The following is a 13,534-nucleotide window of genomic DNA, read 5'->3' as shown; positions in this document are numbered from 1 at the left end:
TCACCTCCACCTCCTCCACCTCTCCTCCTCTCTCATTCTCACTCCTCCTCCCTCTCCCCTCCACCTCCTCCACCTCCCCTCCTCTCTCATTCTCACTCCTCCTCTCTCTCCCCTCCACCTCCCCTCCTCTCCTCAACCTCTCTTCCTCCTCCACTCTATCTGGATGAGTGTGTGTGAGTGTGTGTGTATTTCTGTTAGGTGTGGGTGTGGGTATGTGTGTGCGTGTGCGTGCGTCAGTGTGTGTGCATGTGTGTCTGTTAGGTGTGCGTGGGGGTCCAACTACCAGGGTGCCCTGTACGCCCAGAGCTCCCCTGGTTCTGACGGCGGATGGGGTCCAGAGGTAATTTAAAGACGCCTCGCTGACAGGAAGTAGATTGGGTTGTGATTTTCTCATTAGCCTGATCTCAGGCGGGCTCGTTATGCCACCGCCTCCGCCGTGACACACATCCTGCTGTAGTCATGACAGCCGAACACTGTCGCTATGGGGACGGGGGTGGCTTAGAGGGAGAGGGAGAGGGAGAGAGAGAGAGGGGGAGAGAGAGAGAGAGAGAGAGAGAGAGAGAGAGAGAGAGAGAGAGAGAGAGAGAGAGAGAGAGAGAGAGAGAGAGAGGGAGGGGGGGAGAGAAGGAGAGAGAGAGAGAGGGAGAGATGGAAAGAGGGGACAGAGAGGAGGACAGAGCGGAGAGGGGGAGAGAGGGGGCGGGAGAGAGGGAGAGTAAGGGGCCAGGAGTGAAGTTGTGGGGTGTGTGGGGGATCCAAATAAAGCCTTTGGTTGGCTGTCACCCCCTCCCCCCCTGTCTGATGGGAGGAACCTGGCAGTCGCTCCAGGGGACAAAAACACACACACACACACACAAGTCTGTGTGTGTGTGTGTGTGTGTGTGTGTGTGTGTGTGTGTGTGTGTGTGTGTGTGTGTGTGGGGGGGGGGGTTGTTTGTTATTAGCTGTCATCTTTCGTTTGTTTATTTCTGTTAGCCTGCTCCAACATGGCCGCCTGGCTCCGCTGCCATGTTTCAGTCCTGTCCTGTTCCTCCTCCTCCCCCTCCTCCATGTCCTCCTCCTCCTCCTCTTCCTCCTCGTTCTACTCCTCCTCCTCCTCCACCTCCTCCTGCTCTTCCTCCTCCCCCTCCTCCTCGTCCTTCCCCTCCTCCTCCTCCCCCTCTTCCTTGTCCTCCTCCTCCCCCTCTTCCTTGTCCTTCTCCTCCTCCTCCTCCTCTTGCTCTTCCTCCTCCTCCCCCTCTCTCGTCATCTTCCTCCTCCTCCTCCTCTCTTCTTCTCTTCAGCTCTTAGAGCTCCTCCACTTCTAAGTCAACCTTCTCAGAGAATAACCATCTTACCATTTTAACTAGTTATTTATTCATTATTTCTCTGACGGTTTGACCTTAAATTGAGGTACAGATCTTCATAAATTATTCTATATGTCAATAAAAGCCAATATATCCAGTATTGTTTCCAGGTTTTGTTTTTCAGCAAGTGCCAATGTTTGAATCAATAAGTTAATAAGTTAGTCAATAAGTTCCATTCTAACCTCAGAAAATATTTCTTCAAGAATGAAGAATTGCCAGCTTCTTGCTAGAATAAAAATCTAGACCACTCTCCTCTCCCCTCTTCTCTCCTCTCTCTCTTCTCTTCTCTCCTCTCCTCTCTCCTCGCTCCTCTCCTCCTCTCTCCTCTCTCCTCCCATCTCCTCTCCTCTCTCTTATCTTCTCTCCTGTCCTCTCCTCTCTCCTCTCCTCTCCTTTCTCCTCTCTCCTCTCTCCTCTCTCCTCTCTCCTCTCTCCTCTCCTCCTCTCTCCTCTCCTCTCCTCTCCTCTCGTTTCCGTTTCCGGTGTGTGAGTGGCGCAGAGTTTTTAATTGTTTTCTGTCCCTTTTTCCCGCTTTTTCCCTGGTTTCTCCGTCTGTTCTATGTGCATGATCAGGTAAGATTTATTAATACTTTTACTGTGTTGGCCGAGTGATCAGTGGTTGTGTCGGGAGGTTTTCGGGAGGAATGGCGTCCTCCGAGACGCCACCTCCGTCTAACCGGCAGGGAGTTAGGATAGTCCCGCCGGATAGTAGCGTTACTGTGGAGGAAGTTCTGTTGGCTGTCAGTGAGCAGGTAGGTCATGATAAATTATCTTTTGCATTTAGAATGAATAAAGCAGTGGTTTTGTTCCTGAAAGAGGAAACCCTTGTGTATCAGCTGGTTGAGAGTGGCGCGTTAATCAGGGACCTATTCGTGCAGGTCTCCCCGCTGTCAGTTCCCTCCACGCGGATCACCGTGTCAGGTGTTCCGCCGTTCATACCGAACAAGTTGTTAGAGAACGTGCTCCGTAGGTTCGGAAAGTTTGCCGGTGGATTTAAAACGGTGAGTTTGGGATGTATGGATCCCAAACTGAAGCATGTGTACAGTCTCTGAGGCGGCAGGTGTTTATGTTCCTGGACTCGCCGACACCAACACTCGATGTGTCGTTCAGAGTGAAGCACGGTGATGGGTTTTATATGGTGTACACCAGCTCAGGACAGTTCAAATGTTTTGAGTGTAGAGATGTGGGACATAAACGCTTTGCGTGTCCACATAGACAGCAGGGGGCGGCTCACTCCGCTGATGCGGCGGGCGGCTCCGGTGGGTTCGTGGCTGGCGGGTCCGCGGTTGTCGGGTCCGTTGCTGGCTGGCGCGTCCGGTGTTGAGTCCGCGGCCGGGTCTGCGGCTGGCGAGTCTGCGGCAGGGTCTGCGGCTGGCGAGTCCGGTGCTGGGTCCGCGGCTGGTATGTCCGGTGCTGGGTCCGCGGCTGGTATGTCCGGTGCTGGGTCCGCGGCAGGCAGGTCCAGAGCTGGCGCCGCGGGTGCGGATGCGGATGCGGATGCGGATCCCGGTGCTGAGGACTTGGCAGCCGGTGCCACTGGTTTGGTGCCATCGGTGCCATATTCTGAGATGATGACTTGGATAGGGAGGAACAGAGCGAGCCTGAGAAGCTGCAGGCTCCTGTGGCTGCGGAGAACCTGAGCAGTTCTCAGTCTGCAGGCACTGAAGCAGCTTCCACAAGTTTTACAGGCAGATATCCCACTGTGATCACCAATGAAGGACAGGGTAGGCCTATGTTAAATAGTCAGGCATCCTGTGAAGGAGAAGACATGGAGTATGACTCTGAGTCTAGTATAGGTGAAGCTTTCATCAGGAACACAGATCTCTATTCTTTTTTATTTTAGAGGAAATAAATACATTTCTGGATGTGACATTTAAAAAGTCTGTTAGACTAAATGATTACTTCAGTGACGCTGACAAGTTCATCAGATCTGTTGATGTGCTGAAAAGATTGGTCGGTTTTGACCTCTTGGATGAAAAGAAACGCTTTCGCCTCAAAAAGCATATTACAATTCTGAGAAAAGCGAAAAAAGGTAAAACTGCTAAAAAGACTAAACAGTAACGTGATAATGTACCACACAGTGTTTTCCTTCTTTTTATTGTTCCTTGTGTGGCAGGTTGAGTGTTGCTCCTCCTCCACTCAGGTGATTTCTGGTGGGCAGATCTTTTAATTCTGCTTACTGTAAATAAATAAAATTATATCTTTTGTAAGTCCGTCTCTCGTCCTTTATACAAAACGTGCAACGAATCTGTGTGACCTCTGGTTGGCCAAAGTACAGGGCCAAGGTTGTATTTCCTGGGGTGCAATTCCCCAGGTGGCGTTGTCGAGCAACTTTCCCCCCCCTTCTCTCCATTTCGCCACACTTGCTTTGTTCATTTTATCTGTTTCTCTTCTCTGACATCTCTATGCAGAGCCCCAAAATAGGGTCTTTGAACATTAATGGTGGGAGAGTCAGACACAGAAGGGCATTAATCTCGAAGTCGCCACTCAAAAAAGGGTTGATGCGCTGTTTTTGCAAGAGACGCATACTAATCCAGCAGACGAGATAGCTTGGGGTTTATGGTGGTAGGGTTCGTGTACCCTTAGTCATGGCACCAACCTTAGTGCAGGGGTAGCTGTTCTGTTTAGAAAAGATGCCAAATCTTCTACTGAAGTGGTGAAGGGCAGGCTGTTGATTGTCAGGGCAGAAATAGAGGGCTCCGTGTTCTGCTTTGCTAACATATATGCCCCAAATCGAGGAACAGAACGAGTGGGTTTTTTCACCCTGTTAAAAAATGAGGTAAGGAATTACCTGCATGATCAATTAATCTTTGGCAGGGATTTTAACTGCACTCGAAACTTTACTGTAGACAGGACAAGTGAAAAACCAAACCTACAGTCATCTCAGAGCCTTAACAGTATCATCACACACCTAGATCTGTTAGACATATGGAGGGTCAAACATCCGCAATCCAGACAATACACATGGGTGAGGGTCCGCAATAACAGGTTGAGTGCAGCTAGACTAAATAGGATTTACATTTCCAAAAGTCTCAGCTCTAGATTAGTCGAAAGTCACAAGTCCAGTTGGCATTACTGACCATCACTATGTTAGCATAGATTTGATCATTTTGCCAGGTGAAAGGGTTGGGTCCTGCTGGTCCTTTAACAATAGACTTCTGCAGGACCGTACATTCTGCAAAAGCTTTGAGAGTTTTTGGCAGCAGTGGAAATCTAGGAAAGCAGATTTGTTTCTTTGAAGCTGTGGTGGGGGAAGTTGGTAAGGCCCAAATTCGTGTTTTTTGCCAGCAGTATATCTCCCATTCGACTGCTAAGATAAAGGCAGCAGAGCAGGAGCTTGAAGCCAACATTAGGAACATTGAAGAGGGGTCACATAGGGATTTGGATCCCACCACGGGTCATCTGCTGCAGGAGAAGAGATTGGAGTTGAGCTCCCTCCTGCAGGAGAGAGTGAAGGGAGCTCTTGTCCGGTCTCGCTTCCTCCAGCTCAAGGATATGGATGCCCCAAGCTCTTTCTTTTTTAATCTGGAGAGATCGGTGGCACAGAGGAAGCAGATGACCTGCCTTAAGCTTCCTGGAGGCAGAGTGACCACCAGTCCGGGTGAGATGAGGACCCATGCAATTGACTTCTACGCTGATCTCTTTGGGGCAGAACAGTGCAGCATGGAGTGCCGCGAGGAGCTCCTGGAGGGGCTTCCTCAGCTCATCCCAGGAGAGAAAGGTGCTCTGGACTCTGAGCTGACTCTGGACGAGTTGAAAGTCGCTGTCAATCAGATGGCTTCAGGACGGGCACCAGGGATTGATGGTCTCTCCACTGACTTTCACAAGCGGTTCTGGAATACCCTTGGACATGATTTACATTAGAGCTGTGTTGAAAAAATCGATTTTCCGATTTTTAATCGATTCGCATATTAATGACCGATTATCGATTCGTACGTCCAAAGATCGATTTTTTTTAATAAAAGAAAAAAAAAAAAAAAATTTAAATTAATATTTTATATATTCATGGAAAATATTCATGGGATTCCCCTGAACACTTAGGGTGCTGCATATTCTTGAAAACAAATCTTGAGTGTGGTTTTAGAACAGATTTGAACATGCTCATATAGACGCCATTCAATGCTTTTACAGTTTAAAATGTTCTGTTCTTATGTTCGCACTTTAAAGAAAAATGCTCAACGTTTACATTTTATACTTCCAGTTTCAGTACTTCTCAGTTTATTAAGTGTGAGCAGTTTTAAAATAAAAATGCTTTTGGTAGCAACCGCTTTTGGGTGAATTCTTAATTATTTTCAAGCGTAATAATAATGCACTGGTTAGTGTCCCAGTGGGAATCCACTGTTGCAGATATAGTCACCTCAATGATGTCCTCCATTTATTGTCCTGAATTATCTTTCTTGAAGGTAGATTGACCCTTAACCTTTTCATCAATCTTCCAGCCATCAGTAACTACCAATACTTGTAAGATTTGCTGTTTAATATTGATATAATACTAGTTTTAATATGTTGCTTCTCTACACAGTCATGAAGTGAAGGAAACTGTTCAAATACATTTTTCATTTTTAATAACATTAACCCCCGGATCGAATCGAAATCGGATCGAATCGGAAATCAGATCAGAATCGGATCGAATCGGATGGAATCTGAGAAAATCGGAAAAAAATCGATTCTGAAACTTAAAAATCGGAATCGAATCGATTCTTGAAATGTGAATCGAAACCCAGCTCTAATTTACATGGGGTTTTATTGGAGTGTTTCAGAACAGGATCGCTTCCTGTCTTGTGTCAGCGAGCTGTGCTTTCCCTGCTTGCCAAGAAAGGAGACCTGGCCTTACTTAAGAACTGGAGGCTGGTTGCTCTCCTTTGTACAGACTATAAGGTGCTTTCCAGAGCCCTATCCAACAGACTTAAGGACATCCTGTGAATACTTGTACATACAGACCAAAGTTATTGTGTACCTGACAGGAAAATGATGGACAACATTTTCCTTATTCGAGATATTATTGATGTGTGTCGATCCCATAATGAAGATTTTGGTATTGTTTCTTTGGACCAGGAGAAGGCCTTTGATAGGTTGCATCACTCTTATTTGTTTTCTGCACTTAGGGCTTTTGGTATTGGTGATGGTTTTTTGGCCTGGATTGGTTTATTGTATAGTGGTGCTCAATGTATGGGGAGGATGGGGGCAGGGCTGAGTCGGCCAATCCCTGTACAGCGAGGGATAAGAACGGGTTGTCCTCTCTCCGGTCAACTATATAGCCTAGCTATTGAGCCCTTGCTGTGCATGTTGAGAGGTCGGCTCAGTGGTCTCTCACTGCCTGGGTCCTATAATCTTGATCGTCCACCTACTGTTTCTGCGCATGCAGACGATGTTAATATTTTTGTCTGTAGCCAGGGGGATGTACAATGTTTGCAGGATACCCTGTCCCTGTACGAAAAGGTCTCATCTGCTCGGGTGAACTGGGCAAAGAGTGAGGCCTTATTGGTGGGACAGTGGAGGGTTCAGGCAGTGCACAGTCTGCCTGGAGGTCTTGAGTGGGGGAAGGAAGGCCTAAAAGTGTTTTTGGGCACTTCAAAGGGGTTTCAAAACAAGAACTTGGAGGGAGTTAAGGAGAAAGTGTGCGCTCGGTTGCCAAAATGTAAATGGTTGCTACCCCAGTTGTCGTATAGGGGAAGAGTTCTGGTGGCCAATAACCTGGTGGACTCGACTCTTTGGCATAGGCTTATTGCTCTGACGCCACCGAGAGGCCTGATGGAGGACGTTCAGCGAATCATCCTGGACTTTTTCTGGTCTGGCCGGCACTGGGTCCGGGAAGCAGCCCTCTACCTGCCTGTGGCTGAAGGGAGGCATGGACTGATTAACATCCAGGCAAAAACGGCCTCCTTTGGACTCCAGACTGCACAAAGACTGCTGTACAATTGCGGCCCAAGCTGGTTTTGACACAGCTCGACTGCTGCTGAAGAGAGCTGGGCGATTGGGCTACAATAAACAGCTTTTTCTTTTACAACTTGAGGGTGTGGACCTAACTGGACTGACACCTTTCTACAGCTCGGTTTTGCAAGCATGGCAGATTTTTAAGGTTGCACGTGCCACAAATGAGACTGTGGGCATGTGGTTGTTTGAGGAACCTTTGTTTTATAATAACCTCATAAAGACTCAAACACTGCAGTCTGCCACCCTGCGAGCCTATCGTAGAGAGGCTGGCTGCACCAAACTGGGCCATCTAATGAAGATGACGGCAACATCTGTGGACGCCTTGAGATAGGGAAGCAACATCACCTCCATCAGGTTGATCAACAGAGTGGCGGAGGAAGTCTGTGCTGCCCCGCAACAACCTCTGAGAGAATTTGCACAAAACCGCACTCTGTGTGACCAGTGGAGCAAAAAGGAGACAGTTTCCCCGCTCTGTCTATCACCCCAGTTGTTGGGGAATGGCAGGAGGGAGGAGGTCAGCTGCTGTCTCTCACAACCCCACATCTGGAGATTTTCCAGGCTGCAGGGAAGAAGGATTTGTACCAAATCTGCTCTAAGGTTCTGAAGCTGCGCTCTTTGGCAGTCATGCAGGAGTCGAGGTGGACTGAGTTTTTTGGTCCAGACGTTTCCCCGAGAGGCAGCTGGCGGTCTCTGTAAAAGCTGCCCGTTGAAAAACGGACAGCAGACCTCCAGTGGAGGATTGTACATGGAGCAATAGCTACAAACAGATACAGAGCTCACCTGGATTCAGAGCAGGGGGAGGAGTGTATATTCTGCTCTCAGATTGAGACCCTGGGGCATTTATTCGTTCAGTGTCCTCGGCTGACAGTACTGTTTGAGCTTTTAAAAAGGTGGTTTCAGGGTCTAGGGGAGAATTTTTCTTTTGATTTGGTTATTTTTGGCCCGAAGTACTGTGCTCAGAAGAAGAGTGTACACACATTGGTGAACTTTTTATCTGGTTCTGCCAAGTTGGCCATCTGGCTAACACGCAGGACCCGGGCTCAGAGTGTCGGTAGTGTGGAGCCGGTGCTGGTTCTGAAGGGACTGCTGAAGGCCCGACTGAGGGTGGAACATGCTTATTATCAAATTATGGAAGATATGCAGTTCTTCAGTCACATACGGGCTGTTGGAGGGGTTTTATGCTCTGTGGAGGGGGGGGGGGAGAGCTGAATGTAAGCTTCTGATTAGAGAAACACGTTTTCTGGTGGACAGGTTTATTGTATTTTAGGGATGTTTCTGTTTTGTTTTTGTTTTGTTTTTTTTGCTCTTAAAGGGACACTGTGTAATATTTTGAGTAATTTATTACCTCAAATCAACATATTCATTCATAAATAAGTCCTCATTGGTGTAAAATTATCGCTGCCAAAAATCTCACTTATCCTCCTGAGCGAAGAATAATTAATATTAATATCTATATGGTTACATAGGACGGGTAAGCTTCATGGAGGCTTCCATTTTCTTCCGGTCTATATATGATGTGATAGTGATCTGTTTTCTCCTTGCAGTGGTGCAATAAAGGGATTTTGAAAACCAAAACCTGTCCTCTCCTCTCCTCCCCCCTCCTCCTCTCTCCTCTCCTCTCTCCTCTCTCTCGGAGCGAGTGACATCAGAGTCCTGGACAGGAAGTAGCGCCTGACGAGGCGACGCTAACGACCCATCAGAACAAACAATAGCGTGACATCACGGCGGGGCCCGAAGTCACGGGGCCCCGTGGGGCCCTCACGCGTAACCTTGGTTCCCATCGGCCCGAGGCGCCGCGGCACGACACCGACAGAACCGGCGTTCAAAGTTTGTCCGTCTTTAGCCACATCCTGTGTGGAGGGGGAGGAGGGAGGCTGGTGACCCCTGACCCCTGCGGAGTTCCCCCAGTTCCTGTCCCGACTCTCAGGGACCCTAGCGGTGTCGTAGCCCCCCCCCTGGTCTCTGCGGTGTCGTTACTGGTCCTCTTACTGGGGTAGAGGAAGGATGCCCGGACAGACAGACAGACAGACAGACAGACAGACAGACAGACAGACATACAGACATCACGTCACCTCGCTTCAATAGACCTCTCTACGCTCACTTCCTGTCTCCAGGACCAGACCCAGATCAAACACCTCCTCAGTGCGTTTCATCTTGTCTGAGCTCTCCAGCAGACGAGAGGAAGACTGGTGTCCAACGTCCAGTATCCAGTCGAGTCCTGACGTAACTCCATAACGTAGCTGCATGACGTAGCTCCGTTACGTAGCTGACGTAGCTCCATGACAAAGCTCCATTACGTAGCTCTGTGACGTAGCTGACATAGCTCCGTGACGTAGCTCCATGACGTAGCTCCGTGACGTAGCTCCATGACCTAGCTCCCTGACGTAGCTCCATAATGTACCTCCATGACGTAGCTCCATGACGTAGCTGACGTAGCTCCATGACGTAGTGCCATGAGTAGCTGACGTAGCTCCATGACATAGTGCCGTGACGTAGCTCCTTGACGTATCGCTCCATGACTTAGCGACAACACGTCCTCTACAGGATCAGAGGAGGCACGGCTCAGCGTGAGAGGAGGTTAAACCATCAGCCAGATGAAGGCTGGGATGAGACCGAATCACGACCGAGAACGAGGTGGAGGAGGAGCCTGATTACTAATTATGACGTCATTTCAATTAGTGTCCTCTGCGAAAGACGTTGTATTCTAATATAGTTGTAGTTTTAAATGGAAAAGGAGAAGCCCTGCTATTTTTGGGCTATGATATTAGCCTGCTCCACAGTTCAGCTCTGTCTTCGGTAACCGAGCTGATTTGCATAAAGACAAGGCCGCGTGGAGCGCGAGGCAACATCTGTGCTGATCAGAATTAATTGAAATCCCTGACGTAGCGCGCGGCGATGCTAATTTGCGGCGTAGCCCGCCGCATATCAAGAAGCGTCTGAGTGCTGTTTAGGGCTGAGTGCTCACCGGGCCTGATAGCGGCAGCGGATAAACGCTGCAGGCTGGAGACACCAGGCCTGCTGCCAGGGACATAGTACTAATGTACTGGAGTACATTTTACAATACCAACAGAGTACATTAAACTCACTATTACACATTATTATACCAACAGAGTATATACTCACTGTATTACATTACACTCACTATTATACATTATACTCTTATACATTATACTCACTGTAGTAGCCTACTACATTATTCTCAATGTACTCGGTATACTTACAGAATACATGAAATACACTGTACTACATTATACTCACTGAGGTACATTATACTCTATGTACTACATTTAACTCACAGAGTACTCAAATATACTCACTGTGTACATTATACTCAATACTCAATTCAATCAGTTTACTCAGTGTAGATTAAATATAGCCTATTAAATATACTCAGTGTAGTCGAACAACTATAAATGTAGATTAAATATACTCAGTGTTAGATTAAATATTTTCAGATTAAATATACTCAGTGTAGTAGATTAAATATTATCATTGATAGATTAAATATACTCAGTGTTGTAGATTAAATACACTTGGTGTTAGATTAAATACACTCAGTGTAGTGGATAAAATATACTCAGTGTTATTGTGTAGATTAAATATACTACGTGTAGCATATCATTATGTTCAGTGTTGGAGATTAAATAAATAAAATAAAATAAATTATGTATGAGCTACAACAATTATATATCGTGCCTCATGTCTTCCTTGTTTTTAAATCTCAGTAGGCCTACATTAAAATCCCATGATGATTCATGGGCAAGAAGTGTAGGCCTACTGTTGTTTTACAAAAAAAGAAAGAATGAAATTAAACATATAATACAATATGAATTGATCTATATCTATATCTATCTATCTATCTATCTATCTATCTATCTATCTATAGGCTATATATATATATATATATATATATACATATATATATATATATATAGGCCTATATATATATATGTGTGTGTGTGTGTGTGTGTGTGTGTGTGTGTGTGTGTGTGTGTGTGTGTGTGTGTGTGTGTGTGTACATATATGTTATTATTGTAATATAGAGAGGACTGTATTGTTACATTGTTGTGTTAATCGGGTGTGTTATAAATGTACACCCTTTCCATGCGTTGCTCTTGATTCTTTGTTTCCAGTCCTCCGCGGGACTGGTTCTCCATTGGTTCCTTCCTCGACTGGTTCCTCAGACGGATCAGATCATCGCTCTAAAGTAAACAAAGCGGCTCTAAACAGAGCCGCTATTTCTGCTGAAGGAGTCCGTTGTCAGCAGCTCTCCTCCGGGTTGACCGTCTGGACCTCCGCTCCTCAGACCAGCGGAGCTCCTGAGGAGAACAACGAAGATGTATCAAATGAACTGTAAATATAAATTATCCAGTATTAATTCAGCTCCTTCTGGACGTACAACGGGTTGAAGAGGGAGAGCGAAGCACAATATAGCAGATGGAAAAGTCCGTATGTTTTACTTAGTTTTTAGTATAACTGATAATACAAATACAAATATTCCTGTTAAATATTAAATACCCTAAACAATACAAAACAATGTACAGTGTAATATGAATTATTTGTAATCAAACCGATGTTCTTAAGGCCCGTTATGAGCTCGTGAATGAGGAGACCCGAAAGGGGACTGTTTTAATTTAGTCCTAATTGTTTAATGCAGTGCTAATTGCAGGCGTTTGATTGGCTGGTGAAGACGCAGAGCGCGCGACATTCTGTATCTGGATACATTTTTTTCCGCGGAAGAATCCCAACCAGCGGAGTAATGGAGACCAGCGGACCAGCAGCTCATCTTTTATACATTAATCAGAGGGGAGGGAGAGGTGTGTGTGTGTGTGTGTGTGTGTGTGTGTGTGTGTGTGTGTGTGTGTGTGTGTGTGTGTGTGTGTGTGTGTGTGTGTGTGTGTGTGTGTGTGTGTGTGTGTGTGTGTGTGTGTGTGTGTGTTTGAGCGCGCCGTGTTTGTGTATGTGGGTAGCCTATGTGTGTGTGGGGGGGATATGTGTGAGCGCACGCGCACATGCGCGTTCGTGTGTGATTGTGTGTCCCTAACGGGATTCGACTCCTCAACCCGCGCGTGCATTAGTCGCGCACTGATCTGTGAAAGCGGCGCCCCGCTGGGGACCGCTCGCGAGTCTGTTTTACGCCGTGATCTATTGGCCCGCTCGGGCGGTGACGATCCATCACACGGAACCGGCAGTAACGGATGAGAATGATCGGCTGGAAAAACGCTCTCATTTGTCTCTGTCGCCGCCGGTGAGCGGAGGAGACGCTAACGCAGGGCGACGGCCCGGGGAGCGGATATAATTATGTCTCGGTGCCTCTCCGCTCTCTGGCCGGCTCGAGCCGCGCGTTAGGGTGTAATAACGGCGCTCCGCTCCACTCCGCTCTCCCGCCTCCCGCTCCTTCCTCTTCCGCCCTCCTCCTCCTCATTCCTCCGTCGCCCATTTTCTGTCTTCAGTGCCGACTCACTTCCCTGGCCTCGAGACTTCCTCTGCTCCCGGCGGCTGCTTCCCGCGTTTACTCACGCACGCGCACGCGCATACAGTTACACGCACGCAAAGGCACACACATACACACACACAGCCAGACACACACACACGCAGGCACAAACACACACCCACACACACATACACACACACACCAAACACGCACACCTCGCCTGTGAACGTCTCTTTAGAAAACCAATAAAATAACGGGCAAGGAAGAAAAAGTGCCAACATGTGTAAAAAAATACCCAAGAAAAAAAAATAACGTTGAAATGAAAAAGCGGCAAAGAAAGACAAGAGGAAGAGAGAAAATATAAATAAATAAAGAACAGAGAATGGGAGGCAAGAGCAATTGAACGAAGATTAAGAGAAGGACAGAGCGAGAAATAACGGTGTTTTCTCCAGCCCCCCCCCCCCCCAGTACTGTACTGTGTACTTTTTATATGTGTGATTTGAGATGGTATTATATAGTATAGTATTCTAACTTTCAAATACTCAGACAATAACCTACATCAACATATGAGCCTATGAACATATATATGAGCTTATAAAAATGGCCGTACACATATTATCTAAAAATTGTGGTATATTTTTAGGGTATATTTGTGTGTGCATGAGTATATGTCTTAAGTGTTTCTGTGTGTGTGTCTGTGTGCGTGTGTGTCTGTGTTCGGTGTGATCGGTGTGTGTGTGTGTGTGAGAACAGACAGGGTTTTATATCCAGGATTTCCTCCGTATCAAAGAGTCTCTCCATCAGTGACAGAGCTTCTAAC

Source organism: Gadus chalcogrammus, chromosome 10 (assembly GCF_026213295.1).
Source record: "Gadus chalcogrammus isolate NIFS_2021 chromosome 10, NIFS_Gcha_1.0, whole genome shotgun sequence".
Lineage (NCBI taxonomy): Eukaryota > Metazoa > Chordata > Actinopteri > Gadiformes > Gadidae > Gadus > Gadus chalcogrammus.
The sequence above is the reverse complement of the archived record's forward strand: the minus strand, read 5'-3'. Positions refer to the sequence as shown.